Source organism: Chamaea fasciata, unplaced genomic scaffold (assembly GCF_029207755.1).
Source record: "Chamaea fasciata isolate MVZ Bird 193981 ecotype frontalis unplaced genomic scaffold, bChaFas1.0.hap1 SCAF_1, whole genome shotgun sequence".
Lineage (NCBI taxonomy): Eukaryota > Metazoa > Chordata > Aves > Passeriformes > Sylviidae > Chamaea > Chamaea fasciata.
The window spans coordinates 121,979,536-121,993,230 of NW_027094086.1; the positions used below are offsets into that span (position 1 = coordinate 121,979,536).

Consider the following 13,695-nt stretch of genomic DNA (forward strand, 5'->3'; position numbering starts at 1 on the left):
CTTCCTGGAGGTGAAACTTGTAATTAATGTTAAAAAAATTTGTTTGACAGAAGACATCATTTTTTCCTTTTCATTTCTTCACATCTTTAGAACTGAATTTTGGCAATATCTACAGGTTTTCTGTCCTACTCCTCTTGCTCCCAAATGATTTCTGCAAGTGTGAAACATTTTTGTTGAAATAAATCACTAAAACCTTTTACTTTCCTCAGATGTTTTTAAAATTAGCCAAAGAAATACCTCTAAAAGAATATAGCTTTTAACATCTTTCCAACTTTCCTTTCATCAGTAACTTAGCGTTACTGACCACATACCTCCAGTACTGAAAAAACACCTTTGAAAGTAGAGTGGATGTCATCAAGGAACTGGTTCTCATGACGTGTAGTCTTAATATAGCAGTGTAGATGTGATCTAGCAGAAATAGCAACAGAAAACCTTTTCCAGGCTATGAAAATCTTCCCCTAAAAGCCACAGTAGAGCAGACCCCAAGATGCTTGGGTGCTTCAATCTCATATCTCCTGAGTCAATAAGCTTGGATTTCTTTTAAACTGAACTATCAATAACTGAATTTCATGATTTTTTGTAAGATTTAACATTCCTGCTTTTGGAGATAACAGCAACCTGTTAGCAGCCTCATGCATCCTTACAAATACTTCTTGTCAATCCTACTTCTAGTTTCATGTACTTCTAATGTTCAGTGTTTTTTTTAAAGTTTAGGAATTCTCTATATGTTTTTGAATGTTCAAGAGTGATACTAGTATTTCAGTTCTGTGGTTTTGCCAAAAAAAAAATGCACCCCAAGTACATAAACTGGGTAGCACTATCGTGGTGCTACTTGAAAAATAAGAAAGGGAAGAGCATGCAGTGCACAGCAGAACATCTCCTACAGCAGCAACAAGTGTTTTTGATGGAGCTACCTAATCCTTGAGCTAAATCAAACCTGTTCTTTTTAATGGAAAAGCTGAAAAAATCGGTTCTTGAGGTAATAGAAATGTAGATATTCTACTCTGGTTTTTCTTTTATCATAATAAACACAGACGGGAGATGTTATCACATACAGCTGACAGAAGTGTTTCAAATGGAGAACAATAGCTATGTGCAAGATAAACTAAATTATTTTTCTTTGTGTAACTGTCATAGATACATCACATGATTTTTTTTTCTGTGTGTGAGGATTGATTGCTGGTGAATTTCACAAATGGAAATTATCTTAATTGCAAAATATTCCAGCCCTTTCTTTATTTTCAAAGACAACATGAATATATATACATATATTTTTTTTACAACATTATTATTTCCAGACACAATAAAAATGAAAGAGAGGGGACAAAAAGCCTCTCCTGTATTTTGCTGACATTAGCTAGGTTCTTAAAGAACTTTGCAAGGCTGAGTAAGAAAACCTCATTAGACCAATGTGTTAAGCTCATAATACTTTTCACTCTTGTATTACAGCTAGGGATACTATGGAAAAAAGCTACCAAGTAGAACACACAAACCTCGGAAGGACCAACATCTGTTTCAACTTAATTGTGCATTTTACCAACTGTCCTGTGTTTTTCAGGCAGTTTCCTCAGTTGTGCAAAGAATACACAAGTTTTCCTTGCAAAACTGGAAAATAGAGTAGGAAATGTTCAGGTTGCCACTCTCACGCATTTTATAAGTTGTATTGTCCTTTCATAAAAAATGCCAGACTTGTTCTGCCAAACATCTTTGCTCCTGTATTATTCTGGCATAATACAACATTCCACTTGACACCTTTAAGAGCAGGCAGAAGGTAGGAGGGCATGGATTAGACAATGGCTTAAAATTAACTGGAGAGTCAGACAGAGATCATCACCAGAAGGGATTAAGGATAGAAATTTTTAATGTAAACCTGTTCTTTGTGATAGATTTGCAATATTTTATGTGCTGCACAAGAAATACCTGCACCAAAAATTGTATTAACTCTGACTTCTGCATGATGCCCTCACCTTGAAGAGGAGAGTAAACTGCCTTACATTTCAAGGATGGCATTTCAGCACCCTTGAGGAAAGGAGTTACTGCTGAGCCGTGTAGTGACCACCAACAGCATCTGCCTGCAGGGCAGAGCTGTCTAGAACTTGCAAGGCTGGTCCCTTCATAGGTAACTACGTGATAACATCTTTGCCAGCTCACTCTAAAAAATGGACAGAGCTCTATCCTGTATGAAATAAAGACCTTTTTAAGAGGCAGGAGGAGAGGGAAGGGATTAGAACAGAGGAAAGGATATCTGACAAATCCATCCTCTAACCAGGCGCACTGCTGGTTTCCTGAAGATAACATATTATCTAGATTCATTGGATTTACATGAAAGACACTACCAGGAAGGATCTTTCCTTTTTTCCCTTTCATTGCTTTGAGGGTGATTAACAGTGCCTGTACTTTCACTGCTGCACCTGCAGGTAGTGAAGAGATGTATTCACAACAGCAAGCAATTTCACAGCATGAGCACTCAGAAACATTATTTATTACTATCGTTCCAGCTAAAAAGTCTGCGGCTGCAAAATAGTAACACATACAAGATCTCATCACTCATCTGTAATTTGCATTTTTCATGGATACAAACCTGGCTGGCTAATTGGGAAGTCATTTGACTTGATACTTAATATACTTTTACCTTATGATGGATTCAGCATGAAGAGAATATATTGTGTTTTCATTACTTAGAGCCAGGAGCAATTTTCAACTGTGTGTTTTCCTGTTTCAAACAAGAGAAAAGATTTATCTGTGAGGGTAACAGATTGGCCCATCTAATTCAGCATACTTCCAGCAGTTGCCACCAATGCAGTAACTGTGGCTGAGAGTGTGCCCTTTCCTGATGATTTTATTAAAGAATGCACAGTTATACAAAAACATGCAGTGGTAATGGAGCAGGGGAAATTCCTCTTTGTTCAAAGAGTGCAGGGGATGAGCATTGCAATGAAGGAAATCAAACTTCCCTCCAGTTGTGTTTTTTTGTGGCCAGGGTGAAGGAAAGAACACTAAAAATTGAACATGGAAAGGTGGCTAATTTCTAAAATATGCCACAGACAATCCACAACTACAGAGTGAATTTTATCCATTTTTCTGAGTGTGTCTGTACACCAATACCCAGTACGGGCCTGATAAAGGCCCAGCTAAAGGGAACAAGCTTGCTTGTGGTTAGTTAATGATGATGTGCAGAGAAAGACCTTCCAGATGGAGATAGACTGTCAAAGCTCTAAAAAGCTGGAAAACATCAGCATCCCTCTCCATGCTGTGATGCAGCTGTCAAGAAAAAGCACCCTGTGCTTCTAAAGAGGAGTGATGCACGGACACAAAAAGGACTGTCCTATGCCTTTCCTGGACAGCTTTCTTCTTGGAAAGCTTACCTGGAAATCTGCTCAGAAGATTAGTCTTGCATGGCCTAAAGCTATATATGGTCAAAGGTATTGAAAAAACTAGTGTCTAGTTTATAAATGTACTTGTAAATTTTTGTTAATGTTCCTTACTTATTGTGTACAGCAGAAAATATTATTTATTCCAATAGAAAAGGCATATTGAAAGAAACTTCTATGTTCATGCTGTTGTGTATCAAATTTAAAATTATTAATAGAGTAGATGTTTCAGGGTCAGGTACAAGGAGTACAACTTACAACTATCTTCTGGCTGTATAATATGTTTGATTCAAGACATAGCCTGATAGAAAACCAGATTCCGTGGTGGTGTGCTTACACCCACACCATGTTCCTTCAGTGTAGTCCCTTTTCTCAGGTACTACAGGAGTTATGCACCCACTTCTGATGTGACTCAGAAGCGTGAGTCCTGCTTCTCTTTAATGCTGCCCAAGAGTTCCATCTGTCCGTAAAACAAATCTCTTCAGTGATGGTTTTGATGGTTTTGGGTGTATCCCACATACTCAACAGAACAAAACAGTTTGTGAGCGCTTGCGAGGGCAATAGGGAGACATAACCTGAGCGAGTTGTAGAAGTGTAGTGACACATCAGGGATTTTTGGCTCTATCATTTCATTACCTAGTTATATAAAGCGGTAAAACAGACAATCTTTGAAATGGGATGAAAAAAAGGGAAAAAAACAGAAAGGGTGTTCCTTGTAAGACAGCACATCTGAACTCCCGAGCAGTCGGAGCGCGTCACAAACAAAAGCAGAGCGCCCTCGTGTGGCCCATGGGACAGGTGGGGAGCGCACAGGACAAGGATTTTGTGTTGTCATGGGAATATTCTGCAGCTGGGGCCTTCTGTACGGCAAGAGATTTCCACTTACTCATTCCATAATTTTTGAGGGAATTTGTAAAAGATGTTCGCATAAGCCCAAGCAAGCTTATTTTAAATGCACGCTCTCCAAAGAGTTTTACTTCCTTCCCGTTTGGCAGTACTACACTATATTATTTTTCATGACTGCGAGAATTTCCTTTAAAAAATGCAAGGACTATTAGACTAGCTACTCTGGTGGGGTTTTGTTTGTTTGGTTGATTTTTAAATTTTTTTGTTTGTTTATTTTTCTTCTTTCTGCGTGCTACTAAATTTTATTTTATAAATTTAGTTAACTATATTGCAAATTTTCTGAAACACTCCTGTGTTTTCCTTTTGACATTTACTCTCTCTTTTTTTTTCTTTTTTTTTTTTCTTTTCTTTTCTTTCTCTTCAGAAAAATATATTTGACACATTTCATTTCACAACTGAATTTAATCTGTGGACCTGGAAAAATGAAGATCTTATGCAAAAATTATAATGATGAATGTACTTAAAAATTATATTGCCATATTCCAAACTTAATAAAACCTTGACTTCATGAATATATGGTTTGTTTGTAAGATTAGAGAAAGAATCAGATTTGCATAAAAATACCATGCAAGAAAGAGCCTAGATCAGTGAAGAACTGTTTCTGTATGTTTCCTCTTTAATTTCCAGACATCTGGTTTAAGTTTGTATGTTTTATATTAGGAATTAAATGTTAATTTACTCTATTTGCTAGTGATTTAACATGTTACAACAGGTGAATTGTTCATGTGTTTTTATAGTTGCCACCATATTTCTGAATGTACAGACATTCAGGATTAGGATCCATTTCTTCAACAGTTGGAACCAAAGTCCAACTTACTGTATAACAGTAAGAGAAATAAAATTAGACAACTGTTTCTTTTATTTTCTGTGAATTGAAATAGACACAAAATAATGGAAATTGTTCTTCCTTTAGTATAAAATATCACAGAACAATCACTTCCAAAAATGAATCATTATCTGTTCAACGACACAGGATAAATGGAAGAATTTCATTAACTGGTAGGATTAATTATAAACTAATATTTATCTCAATGTTCATCATGAAGTGTGAGTCTTTTATCAACATTTAAATAAAGTATATCAGATGTTATTTTATATGTTATTTTAGAAGATATTTTAATGCAAGTCAATCACTTTCAGTATTGACATCTTCAATTAATATGTGAAATAGTCCTAAGTATAACAATGCTTTCACTCGGCTAACAGATGAGAAAGGAAAGATGATGGGAAAAATAATAGAACTATTCTCATCCTCCTATGAATTCCTGCTCAGAAATTGCAATAAAATTTACTGTTTTATCAAGGCTTGCTGGAACTTATTTTCAAAGAGTCACCAGCAAGCCAAGCCATCAATTTTTCTGTGTCATATGGAGACAACATGGGAGCTGAAATCTGCACTCAGCTGTTTCGCTTTTTGGGAGAACATGGTGGGATTAAGCAATCACCATTTACCACTTTTTTCTGTTGCTCACTGTGTGCTCTGTCATGCAGTATCCGTGTCTGCTCCGAGTTTTTACAAACTCTATTTTTTTTCATTGTATTAATAGAAAAGTGCATGTTCAGGACCATGAACCGACATGTGCACACATGTGCATACACAGGGAAAGAAACTGCTCTCAGCTAGCGTAGCCAGGTATGTATCTTTCCAATCATCACTATTATGTGTAAATATTTAGTAATACTACCGGTTATAGTCTGGGGGTTTTTTGCACTTCTGTATTCCAATAGCAGTCTTTAAGAGAATACATTCCCTTTTGCAAAATTAACATTTTTTCTTAAAGTGAAACAGTGTAAAAGATGAAACTGTAACATTTTTTTGTATTAAATATTTAATATGTTAAAGGAATATGCTTTGGTCAACAGAGGGCACTCTATGGTTTTCAAAGGAGCCTAATAGAAGCTTAAAAGGGTTCAGTAGGCGATGACTGAGTATGGTTTTCAAAAAGCCTTTAGTACTGGTCAATCTATAATTTATTGGAAATGCTACTGATTTCCGCAATAACATAGAGTACAGGAATGAAAGAGAACCCCATCATTTGATAAAGTCAGACACTAGGATTAAGGCTGTGATGTACACAGTCAGCTCTTAGTTACATCTTCAAAATTGGAAATTATGTGCAAAAGTTGTAACATACTCTGAGTCAAAAGTGTACTTACCCAGCAATGCAGTAATGATGTGTTTTACCCTTGTTGTTTGTTTTAAAATGTTGACTTTGAATATCATAAGTGTTGAGAGGTCAGTCCCCAGTGCTGTTCATACAGGATATTTCTTCCAATTCATAAATAGGTTACTTTCCTGACACCAGCCTACATTGGGCTGTCAAGTTTACTGACCACTTTTAGTTCTGTTGTTCACTTATTTTCAAATAAAATGTTTGCATTTAGAATGAGAACCTGAAAGAGAATTTTGTTACAGCAGACTAGGTATTTTTAACCTGTCCATCTAGAATGCATGGAAATAAAGCAATAAAGATATAGAATAAAATGAGTAATTGATACCATGTAAAACTTCAGACATTACTTTAACAGAGATTTTTATACGGAAGCCAAGCTACGAGAACTTGGCAGGAGTACTGCTTGCAGAACTGCCATATATTAAGGTAGCATACATGTATTTCTATGGAGTAAAACTCTTTCTGCTTAAACCCCTGAAACTAAAATTGGGAAAGCAATGCTACAAGCCCACCCTGGAGAACACAGGAGTTAAGCCCTGACACAGTTTTAAGTAGGTGCATGTTTCTTGTTAACAAACCTTCAAGCATGTGATCTATGTGTAAAGGTGGGGCAGTACAAGCATCTCCAACGAGAGAAGATGCTAGAAGTTAAAGCAGAGGGAAGTGCAGCAAGTCCTCACATTATCCATTCCTCCTATCGTAACCCCCCCAAGAATTACCGTGTAACATGTGCTTGTAGTTACAGACAGTAGGAGAGCCACTGAAGGACTAGTCAAAATTTAGAGCGCAAATTCTTATCTCTTTTCTGTGCCTATGAGTGTGGAATGAATTGAGGGGAGCAGCTGGAAGTGCGCGTCAATCAGAGAACAGCTCTCACAAGGAGCAAGGATTCCTTTATTGCAAACCTGACGTATAGAAGTTAAAAGCTGTTTTCCTTGCTTTAACACTTACATTTGCCAACAGCTGTTTCAACATTTATAAACACAATTCCCACTGGCTGCCAAATTACCATAAATTCATTTCTGCATATTTTTGAGTACTAGGCATAAAAATAATTACGTCTGATTAAATCCATTTATGCTTTCACTTCTTTCAAATACATAGTAGATATGAATTGTTGCAATATATTATATCTAAACAAAAATTTCATGATGACTTCAAGGCAGGTTATCTTCAGAAGGTTATGAAGCAGTAATTTATTAGGTACAGTAAGGTCATGGTATTTCACAGTTTCATTCCAGCTAGAATACACTGTGCCTGCTAAGTGACAGCACAACTCAGGGCAGCAGCATGCTCTAGGAGATTTAGGTGTTCCTTCTGTGTTCAGCTTCATTTAAATGAACTTTTTAAATGATATAGATAGCTATTAAAATTCTGTCTATAGGAGAAGGAGACCTTCAGAGGGCTGCTACAAAATTCTGCTTCTTTACTGGGTGTGTTTTCTTCTTCTAGAAATTTAAACTGTGCCTAGTGTTGCTGAACACTTGTTCCTGCAGGAAAATGTGCATTTGACTTGTTCAAATATGAAGTGTGTGTGATGCTGGCAGACACTGTGCTCGAGAGTGTGGAGCTGCAGGGACCGAGTTTGCTTCTTCCCGCTGAGCACGTAATGCCTTTCATCACACAACGTTTAACCTTACGCTTTCTGCTGCGGTCCTGGCTAACACTTCATTTTAAGTATGCCAGCATTATTAATTCATTTGGTATTCACTGTAACAATGCTGATCATAATTAACTCATTCTGTAGCCTTGTGAGCGTTTTAAGTGCTCACATGGAATTCCGCTGCAATTCAGCATTAATTAAGGTACCACCTAATTTTTGCAGAGAAACAAGAGCATGTGATCTGTCTCATGAGGTAACTCCCTTAACATCTCAGAGTGGTCCAAATATTTGGAGTGTGTGGATCTTGTGAACATGTTGGGTGTATTCACTCTCTGAGGAAAATTGTATATACAATGTAGATAAATTATGAAAGAACAATATTATCTAACATGCAATGCACATGTGCCTACTCTGTATGTCACCATGTAGAGTATATTGCACTGTATTTAATACTGATAAACACATTTCCACTTTAAAAAATATGAAAAGAGCCTGGCTGCTTTTCAAGAACTTAAAAGAGAAGCTATAAAAGGAATATCTGTAAATTTAAAAAATGCCCTCCTTTTAATTTTATGAACTATTGCCCATATATACATATTAATATACAGCAGCTGAAGCAACCATATCACATGCCACGTATTAATTTAACCAATCTTCTTGCTGCATAGATATTGTGAACTAAATAATCCCCTTTAATTGAAAATAGGCATAAAACTGTTATGCTGTTTTAAAATATCTTGTAAATCAGAAAATTAGAGCACTGTGAAGTAAAAATACATGCTCCATTTCATAGCAACTTAGTAAAGTACAGATACAGCTACATGATTTCAATGCATCCTTTAAACTAATATTTTCAGGGATGATTAACTTTGTTGGAGAAAATTATTCTAGGCAAAAACTGGGCAGGAAAGGGCTTAGCTTCCAAGCTCATTTTCTCTGCTACAATTTCTTGAACATTCTTTCAAAATTACTCACTTTTGCTCATTTTCAAATGAGGGAGAGGGCAGATTTATGTATGGTGTATCTATACACTATGTGCTTACGGAAAACCAGGTCATTATCAACAAAGTATTTGGGATGTGTGTTTTATCTTGTTTGATATTCCTCGACTTGTGTGTCAATTTTTCATTTTGCTGTGTTAAACCCCACCTTGATAATAAAGGAGAAGTTTGAAAACTGAAAGCAATATCATATGATTTAGGCTGTTGCCTCATGTTTAAATCATATTCGTTAGGCTATCAGTCCACAAAGTTCTCTGAATGAATTTGTCTTGGTCTACATGTAGGAATCAAGGGAACTAAAAATAAACAGAATTCAGCCAGTAAATGTCTCAAAATAGTATTGATTTCTTTTACAGTCCAAACATATACTGTGAAACACTCTCATCATTGGAAATCAATGGCAAAAATTTAATTGACTTCCACAGAGCCAGCATATCATCTATGAAATTTAAGATTGAGGCTGTGCTTTAATTTTTAACACACTGCACTGCAAACTGCAGCTAGAATAGTGGACTACTCTTCTTTAATGAGTAACTATGATCCTCATTAGTAAAAATATGTTGTATACTAAGTGGAAGAAAAATCCCAATATTCTATATTATATTAATTAGTGAGGAATCAAATGAGGTATTTAGGCAGAGTGTACTAAGGTTCAAGATTGCTTCTTAGAACTCACAGTATCTTTTAAATTTCAGTATGAAAGACATTTTATTTTTGAACACAGAAATGCTGAGGAAATATGATATAACTTTAGAAAAAGCCCACAATATTTGATTTACAACTTCTCAGGCAGTAGATCTTAAACACTGGCTACTTTGTAGTGTGACATCCTGCTTCAGAGAGTGCAGCCAAAGGTGTTTGCGTGTCCATTAGGGGGGGGTTTCAGAAAGATTAAGAGCAAGCAAGCCCTGAATGCAGTTCCCTAACCTGAACAAGTGTGCCTTTCACACTATGTTTTCTATTTCTAGAATTTGGGATCTTCATTTTCTAGAAGCAGTACAATTCATGCCTCATAATCTTGCCGGATTATGTTGTCTGAATTTATTGAGAGCCTCGCTGTTTCAATATACATTTTTTACCTTGTCTAGTGATTGTCACCTCTTAATTACTCCCAGAGCAAGAGCTTTGAAAACACATTTGATTGAGACAATAGTACAGTTATTTCATTTAGTCTTGAAGTTCTGTAGTGTTTCTTATGTGGAAGGAGATGTGGATCCTGAGTCATGCACTCAGATCTCAGTTTGACCTTCTCAAGGGCCATTTGTATCTTCATCACATGGATCTTGATCTAGTCACTGCCTTGCAAATCCTCCAGGTGCAATTTTTATTTTTTTTGTCCTATTATTTTGGTGTGCAAATTAATTTCCTTTCTCTCAAACTTCTCTAACGTGAAAAACTGCAAAGTATTTTGTCAGTCTCAAAAAGATTCAAGGAACACAACAATGATCCAGATGCTCCTTCTCCATGTGTTTTCTGTCATGCAATAAAAGAAATCAAAAGCCTGTAGTTGAGACAGAATTAGATAATGCAATCCAAAAATGATATTTTCTCTTAATACTCTGAAATAGATAATCAAGTGAAAACATACAATAACTGGCATGAAAAGGATAAATAGATTTAGAAGGAATGCCATAGAACTGATTAACCCTGCAAAAATCTCCTACTAAGGTGGTGTTTACTACAGTGAGTTAGTCCCATGTTAATGAAACATTTAATTATGTTGGTTGTACACCTCAGTATCAACACAAAAGGGGCATTCTTTCAAATTAAATGGAAGGAACATGAATACAACATTGTCACATGTTTTTGTCTAATTTCTGACTTTAGTTTCTCTTTGCTAGTAGAATGAACTCATTTTTCTTCCAAGCAGGAATAGTTGTTTTTTATTGTAATAATAATTAAAATTCTGGTAATAAAAAAAAAAAAAAAAGGATGATGCAGACTAGAACTCAAACTTACCCAGAGCAGGAGCTACCACATCAGGTATCTCAGAAGACTTTTAAATCATAAAGAAGTTGCATCAATTAGATTATACAAATTGTTAGTAACATATAGGATGTAACAGATATTATTGTCATAGTAGATTTTAATCAGATTTAGAAGTAATAAAATGTAGACTAAAAAAATTGATTTTGCATACCTGGCTTCTATGCACAATTTAAATAGATTGCTCTCTAAACCAAAAGGAAAATACTATTCAAAATAAATATAATCTTTGAAGAAACCATGCTAGTACCTGAATGTACACTACAGTCTCTATCTCATTGATATCCTTTAGCAGTCATAAAGCTTTCTCACTTCGTTTTGACTTAACCACATAATGTCTGAGTTCAGGATGGTGACATATATAAGCAAAACCTCTATTTCTCCTGCCTGCTTTAGCAGGTCTCCTCATCCGTGTCAGCTGTAGCAGGTCTCAGATCACTCAGATCTCAGATCTTGGCAGATTAGGAAGAATGCCTTGGCACTGCAACATTTAAGTGTGTCACTTCACATTCATAAGCACACATATTTCCTATACGGCAGTGAATCTGGGCTCCATAAGGACTCACAGAAAGATGAATTCTTTGTGTGTGACTTTCAAGAGCCTAAGACTCTAGCCTCAGCACATCACTGAGAAGTGTTGCATGGTAATCTTAACTTTAAAAAGACCCAAATAAAGTATTGTTAGATCTTTATCACATTTTCTTTCGAAACCATAAAGCCAGTGAGCGAAACAGAGAAAAATGGTGGAACTGTGAAAGAATCATCAAGTGGTTGATGTTGGAAGAGGTCTCTGAAGGTCATCTGGGCCAATCTCCTGCTCAGAGCAGAGGCAGCTCCAGGAGACTGTTAAGGAAGACAAAACAGCAGTTCTGATCATAAGGGTAGAATGTTTCTGTGACCATCCCCTCAGCTGCTTTATGACATCAGGCTACTCATTGGCTACTCTATCTCAGAGACCCCATCTGTGACAAAAAGATATTAAATTCTAGCACAATTCCTAAATTTTCCCATACTTTCTAGAAAAACTCCTTTCCAATAGGAGTGGGAGATTCTTCTAAGGTTATTTCAAAGCTGCTTAAAGACTAAGACTACCTAAAGCAGTTGCGTTCACTTCAATACTGTTTTAACTCCTGTCTTCACAGGGTGTGTCAACATAAATTCATCCATCCATCACTATTGGAGGAGACCTGAACACATCCTGCTGACTCCCTGCAACCAGTTGAGAATAGGAAAGCAGATAATCTGAAAGAATTGGAACTTTTTTTGGTGGATGCTCTGAGTAACATTTCAAAAGCAGTGCTGTCAGCCAACATTCATTATGAGCCCACAGTAAATATGCATTCAAGCACCATGCAAAAAGTAAGGGGAGATGATAATTCCCATTGAACACTTCCAACATGCCTTTCTGTCCTAGAAGAACATGCCTTAATTTACACTGAAACTCATTTAAAAAAACCCCAAAAATTAAACCCCAACCCAAATCCTAAAAAGGAAACTAAAACCAACACCAAAAAAAAATTTAAGGTTACATTCATTCACTTCAGAACAGACTTTAGACATGTAATACCAGCGTTTAAGATTCAGCTCCCAAGGAATGCAAGACCAACAAAGAAAAAATCCTGATGTTTCTAATGCCACTCACTACAGGAGTTCTCAGAATTGGGGTAATCAGCCTGAGGACTTTCCAAGGCTGTGCAGTCAAGGTGTTGACACATCGACACTTCAGCTGGAGTTTGTGCTTCTGTAGCAGATTTCCCCTCAGTCTTCATTTAGTGAGCCTTTACTTGCTAGTCTCTCCACAGCAAATGGCTTTGGAGAGAGCATGCAGACCACAGGATCAGACTAGAGCATGTCAGAGGTGGAAAAAACCCTGAGCTATAAATAATGAGATCTTCACATCTTCTGCACCAACTACTTCACTCCAAGTAGCCACTCTTCTTGTCCCCGCACTCATCATTGTGGGTACAGCTCAGAGGCACTATCTCCATTAATACTGTTTCCAAGGGGGAATGAGTTAAGTTGATTTATGTTACAAAAATTTCTTGCATCTCCTCTTTGAGCTGCTGCAAAGAATCAGAACAGGAATTGAGTTAAAATCCTTGTAGGTAGTCTTTCTACTTTTTCAGCTGTCACCCCAGTGAATGAGAAAACTGAGATGACACAGTGTTCCAGATGCTGTTTATTCTCAGGGTTTGTTTTTTGAAAAATACTTCATATCTATTTAAACCTTGTGCGTTTAAGAGACCAAGATAGAGATGTACTTTTTTCTTTCCTCTGAAAATGAATATGAAATTAAAAAGGAGGAAAGGGAAATGGATGGTAAACTGCCCCATCACACATCATTCCCCCTGTCTTTCTCCCTGCCTCCCCCTCCAAAAAATATACCATAGAACAAGTCTGAAAGAAGTTTTGAAAATGAATTCATCATTTTGGGGTTGGGCTGAACCAGTGCTTATGTAAGCTAGGAAATAAACGTGATAAAAAACTGATTCCTCCTGTATGTTGCCATTGATGATTACTTTATATATAAATGTTTCAAAGATAGTCAGAGATCAGCCTTTCCCAGAATCCAAATATGAAATTCGGCCAAACTCAATGACTAACTGACCCCTGTTAGTCATATGTACTCTCTTCAGCAAATTACTAATAAATGC

The 13,695-nt window shown here is 36.5% G+C and overlaps 1 long non-coding RNA gene across 1 annotated transcript in view; it reads left to right on the forward strand.

Annotated features, from left to right (window-relative positions):
- Window positions 1-5,878, forward strand: part of LOC136296701 (uncharacterized) — a 43,828-nt gene extending 37,950 nt beyond the window's left edge. The window contains exon 5 of the long non-coding RNA XR_010722991.1: window positions 5,825-5,878. This is a non-coding gene — a long non-coding RNA (uncharacterized lncRNA). The remainder of the gene's footprint in view (window positions 1-5,824) is intronic.
- Window positions 5,879-13,695: the final 7,817 nt, after the last annotated feature.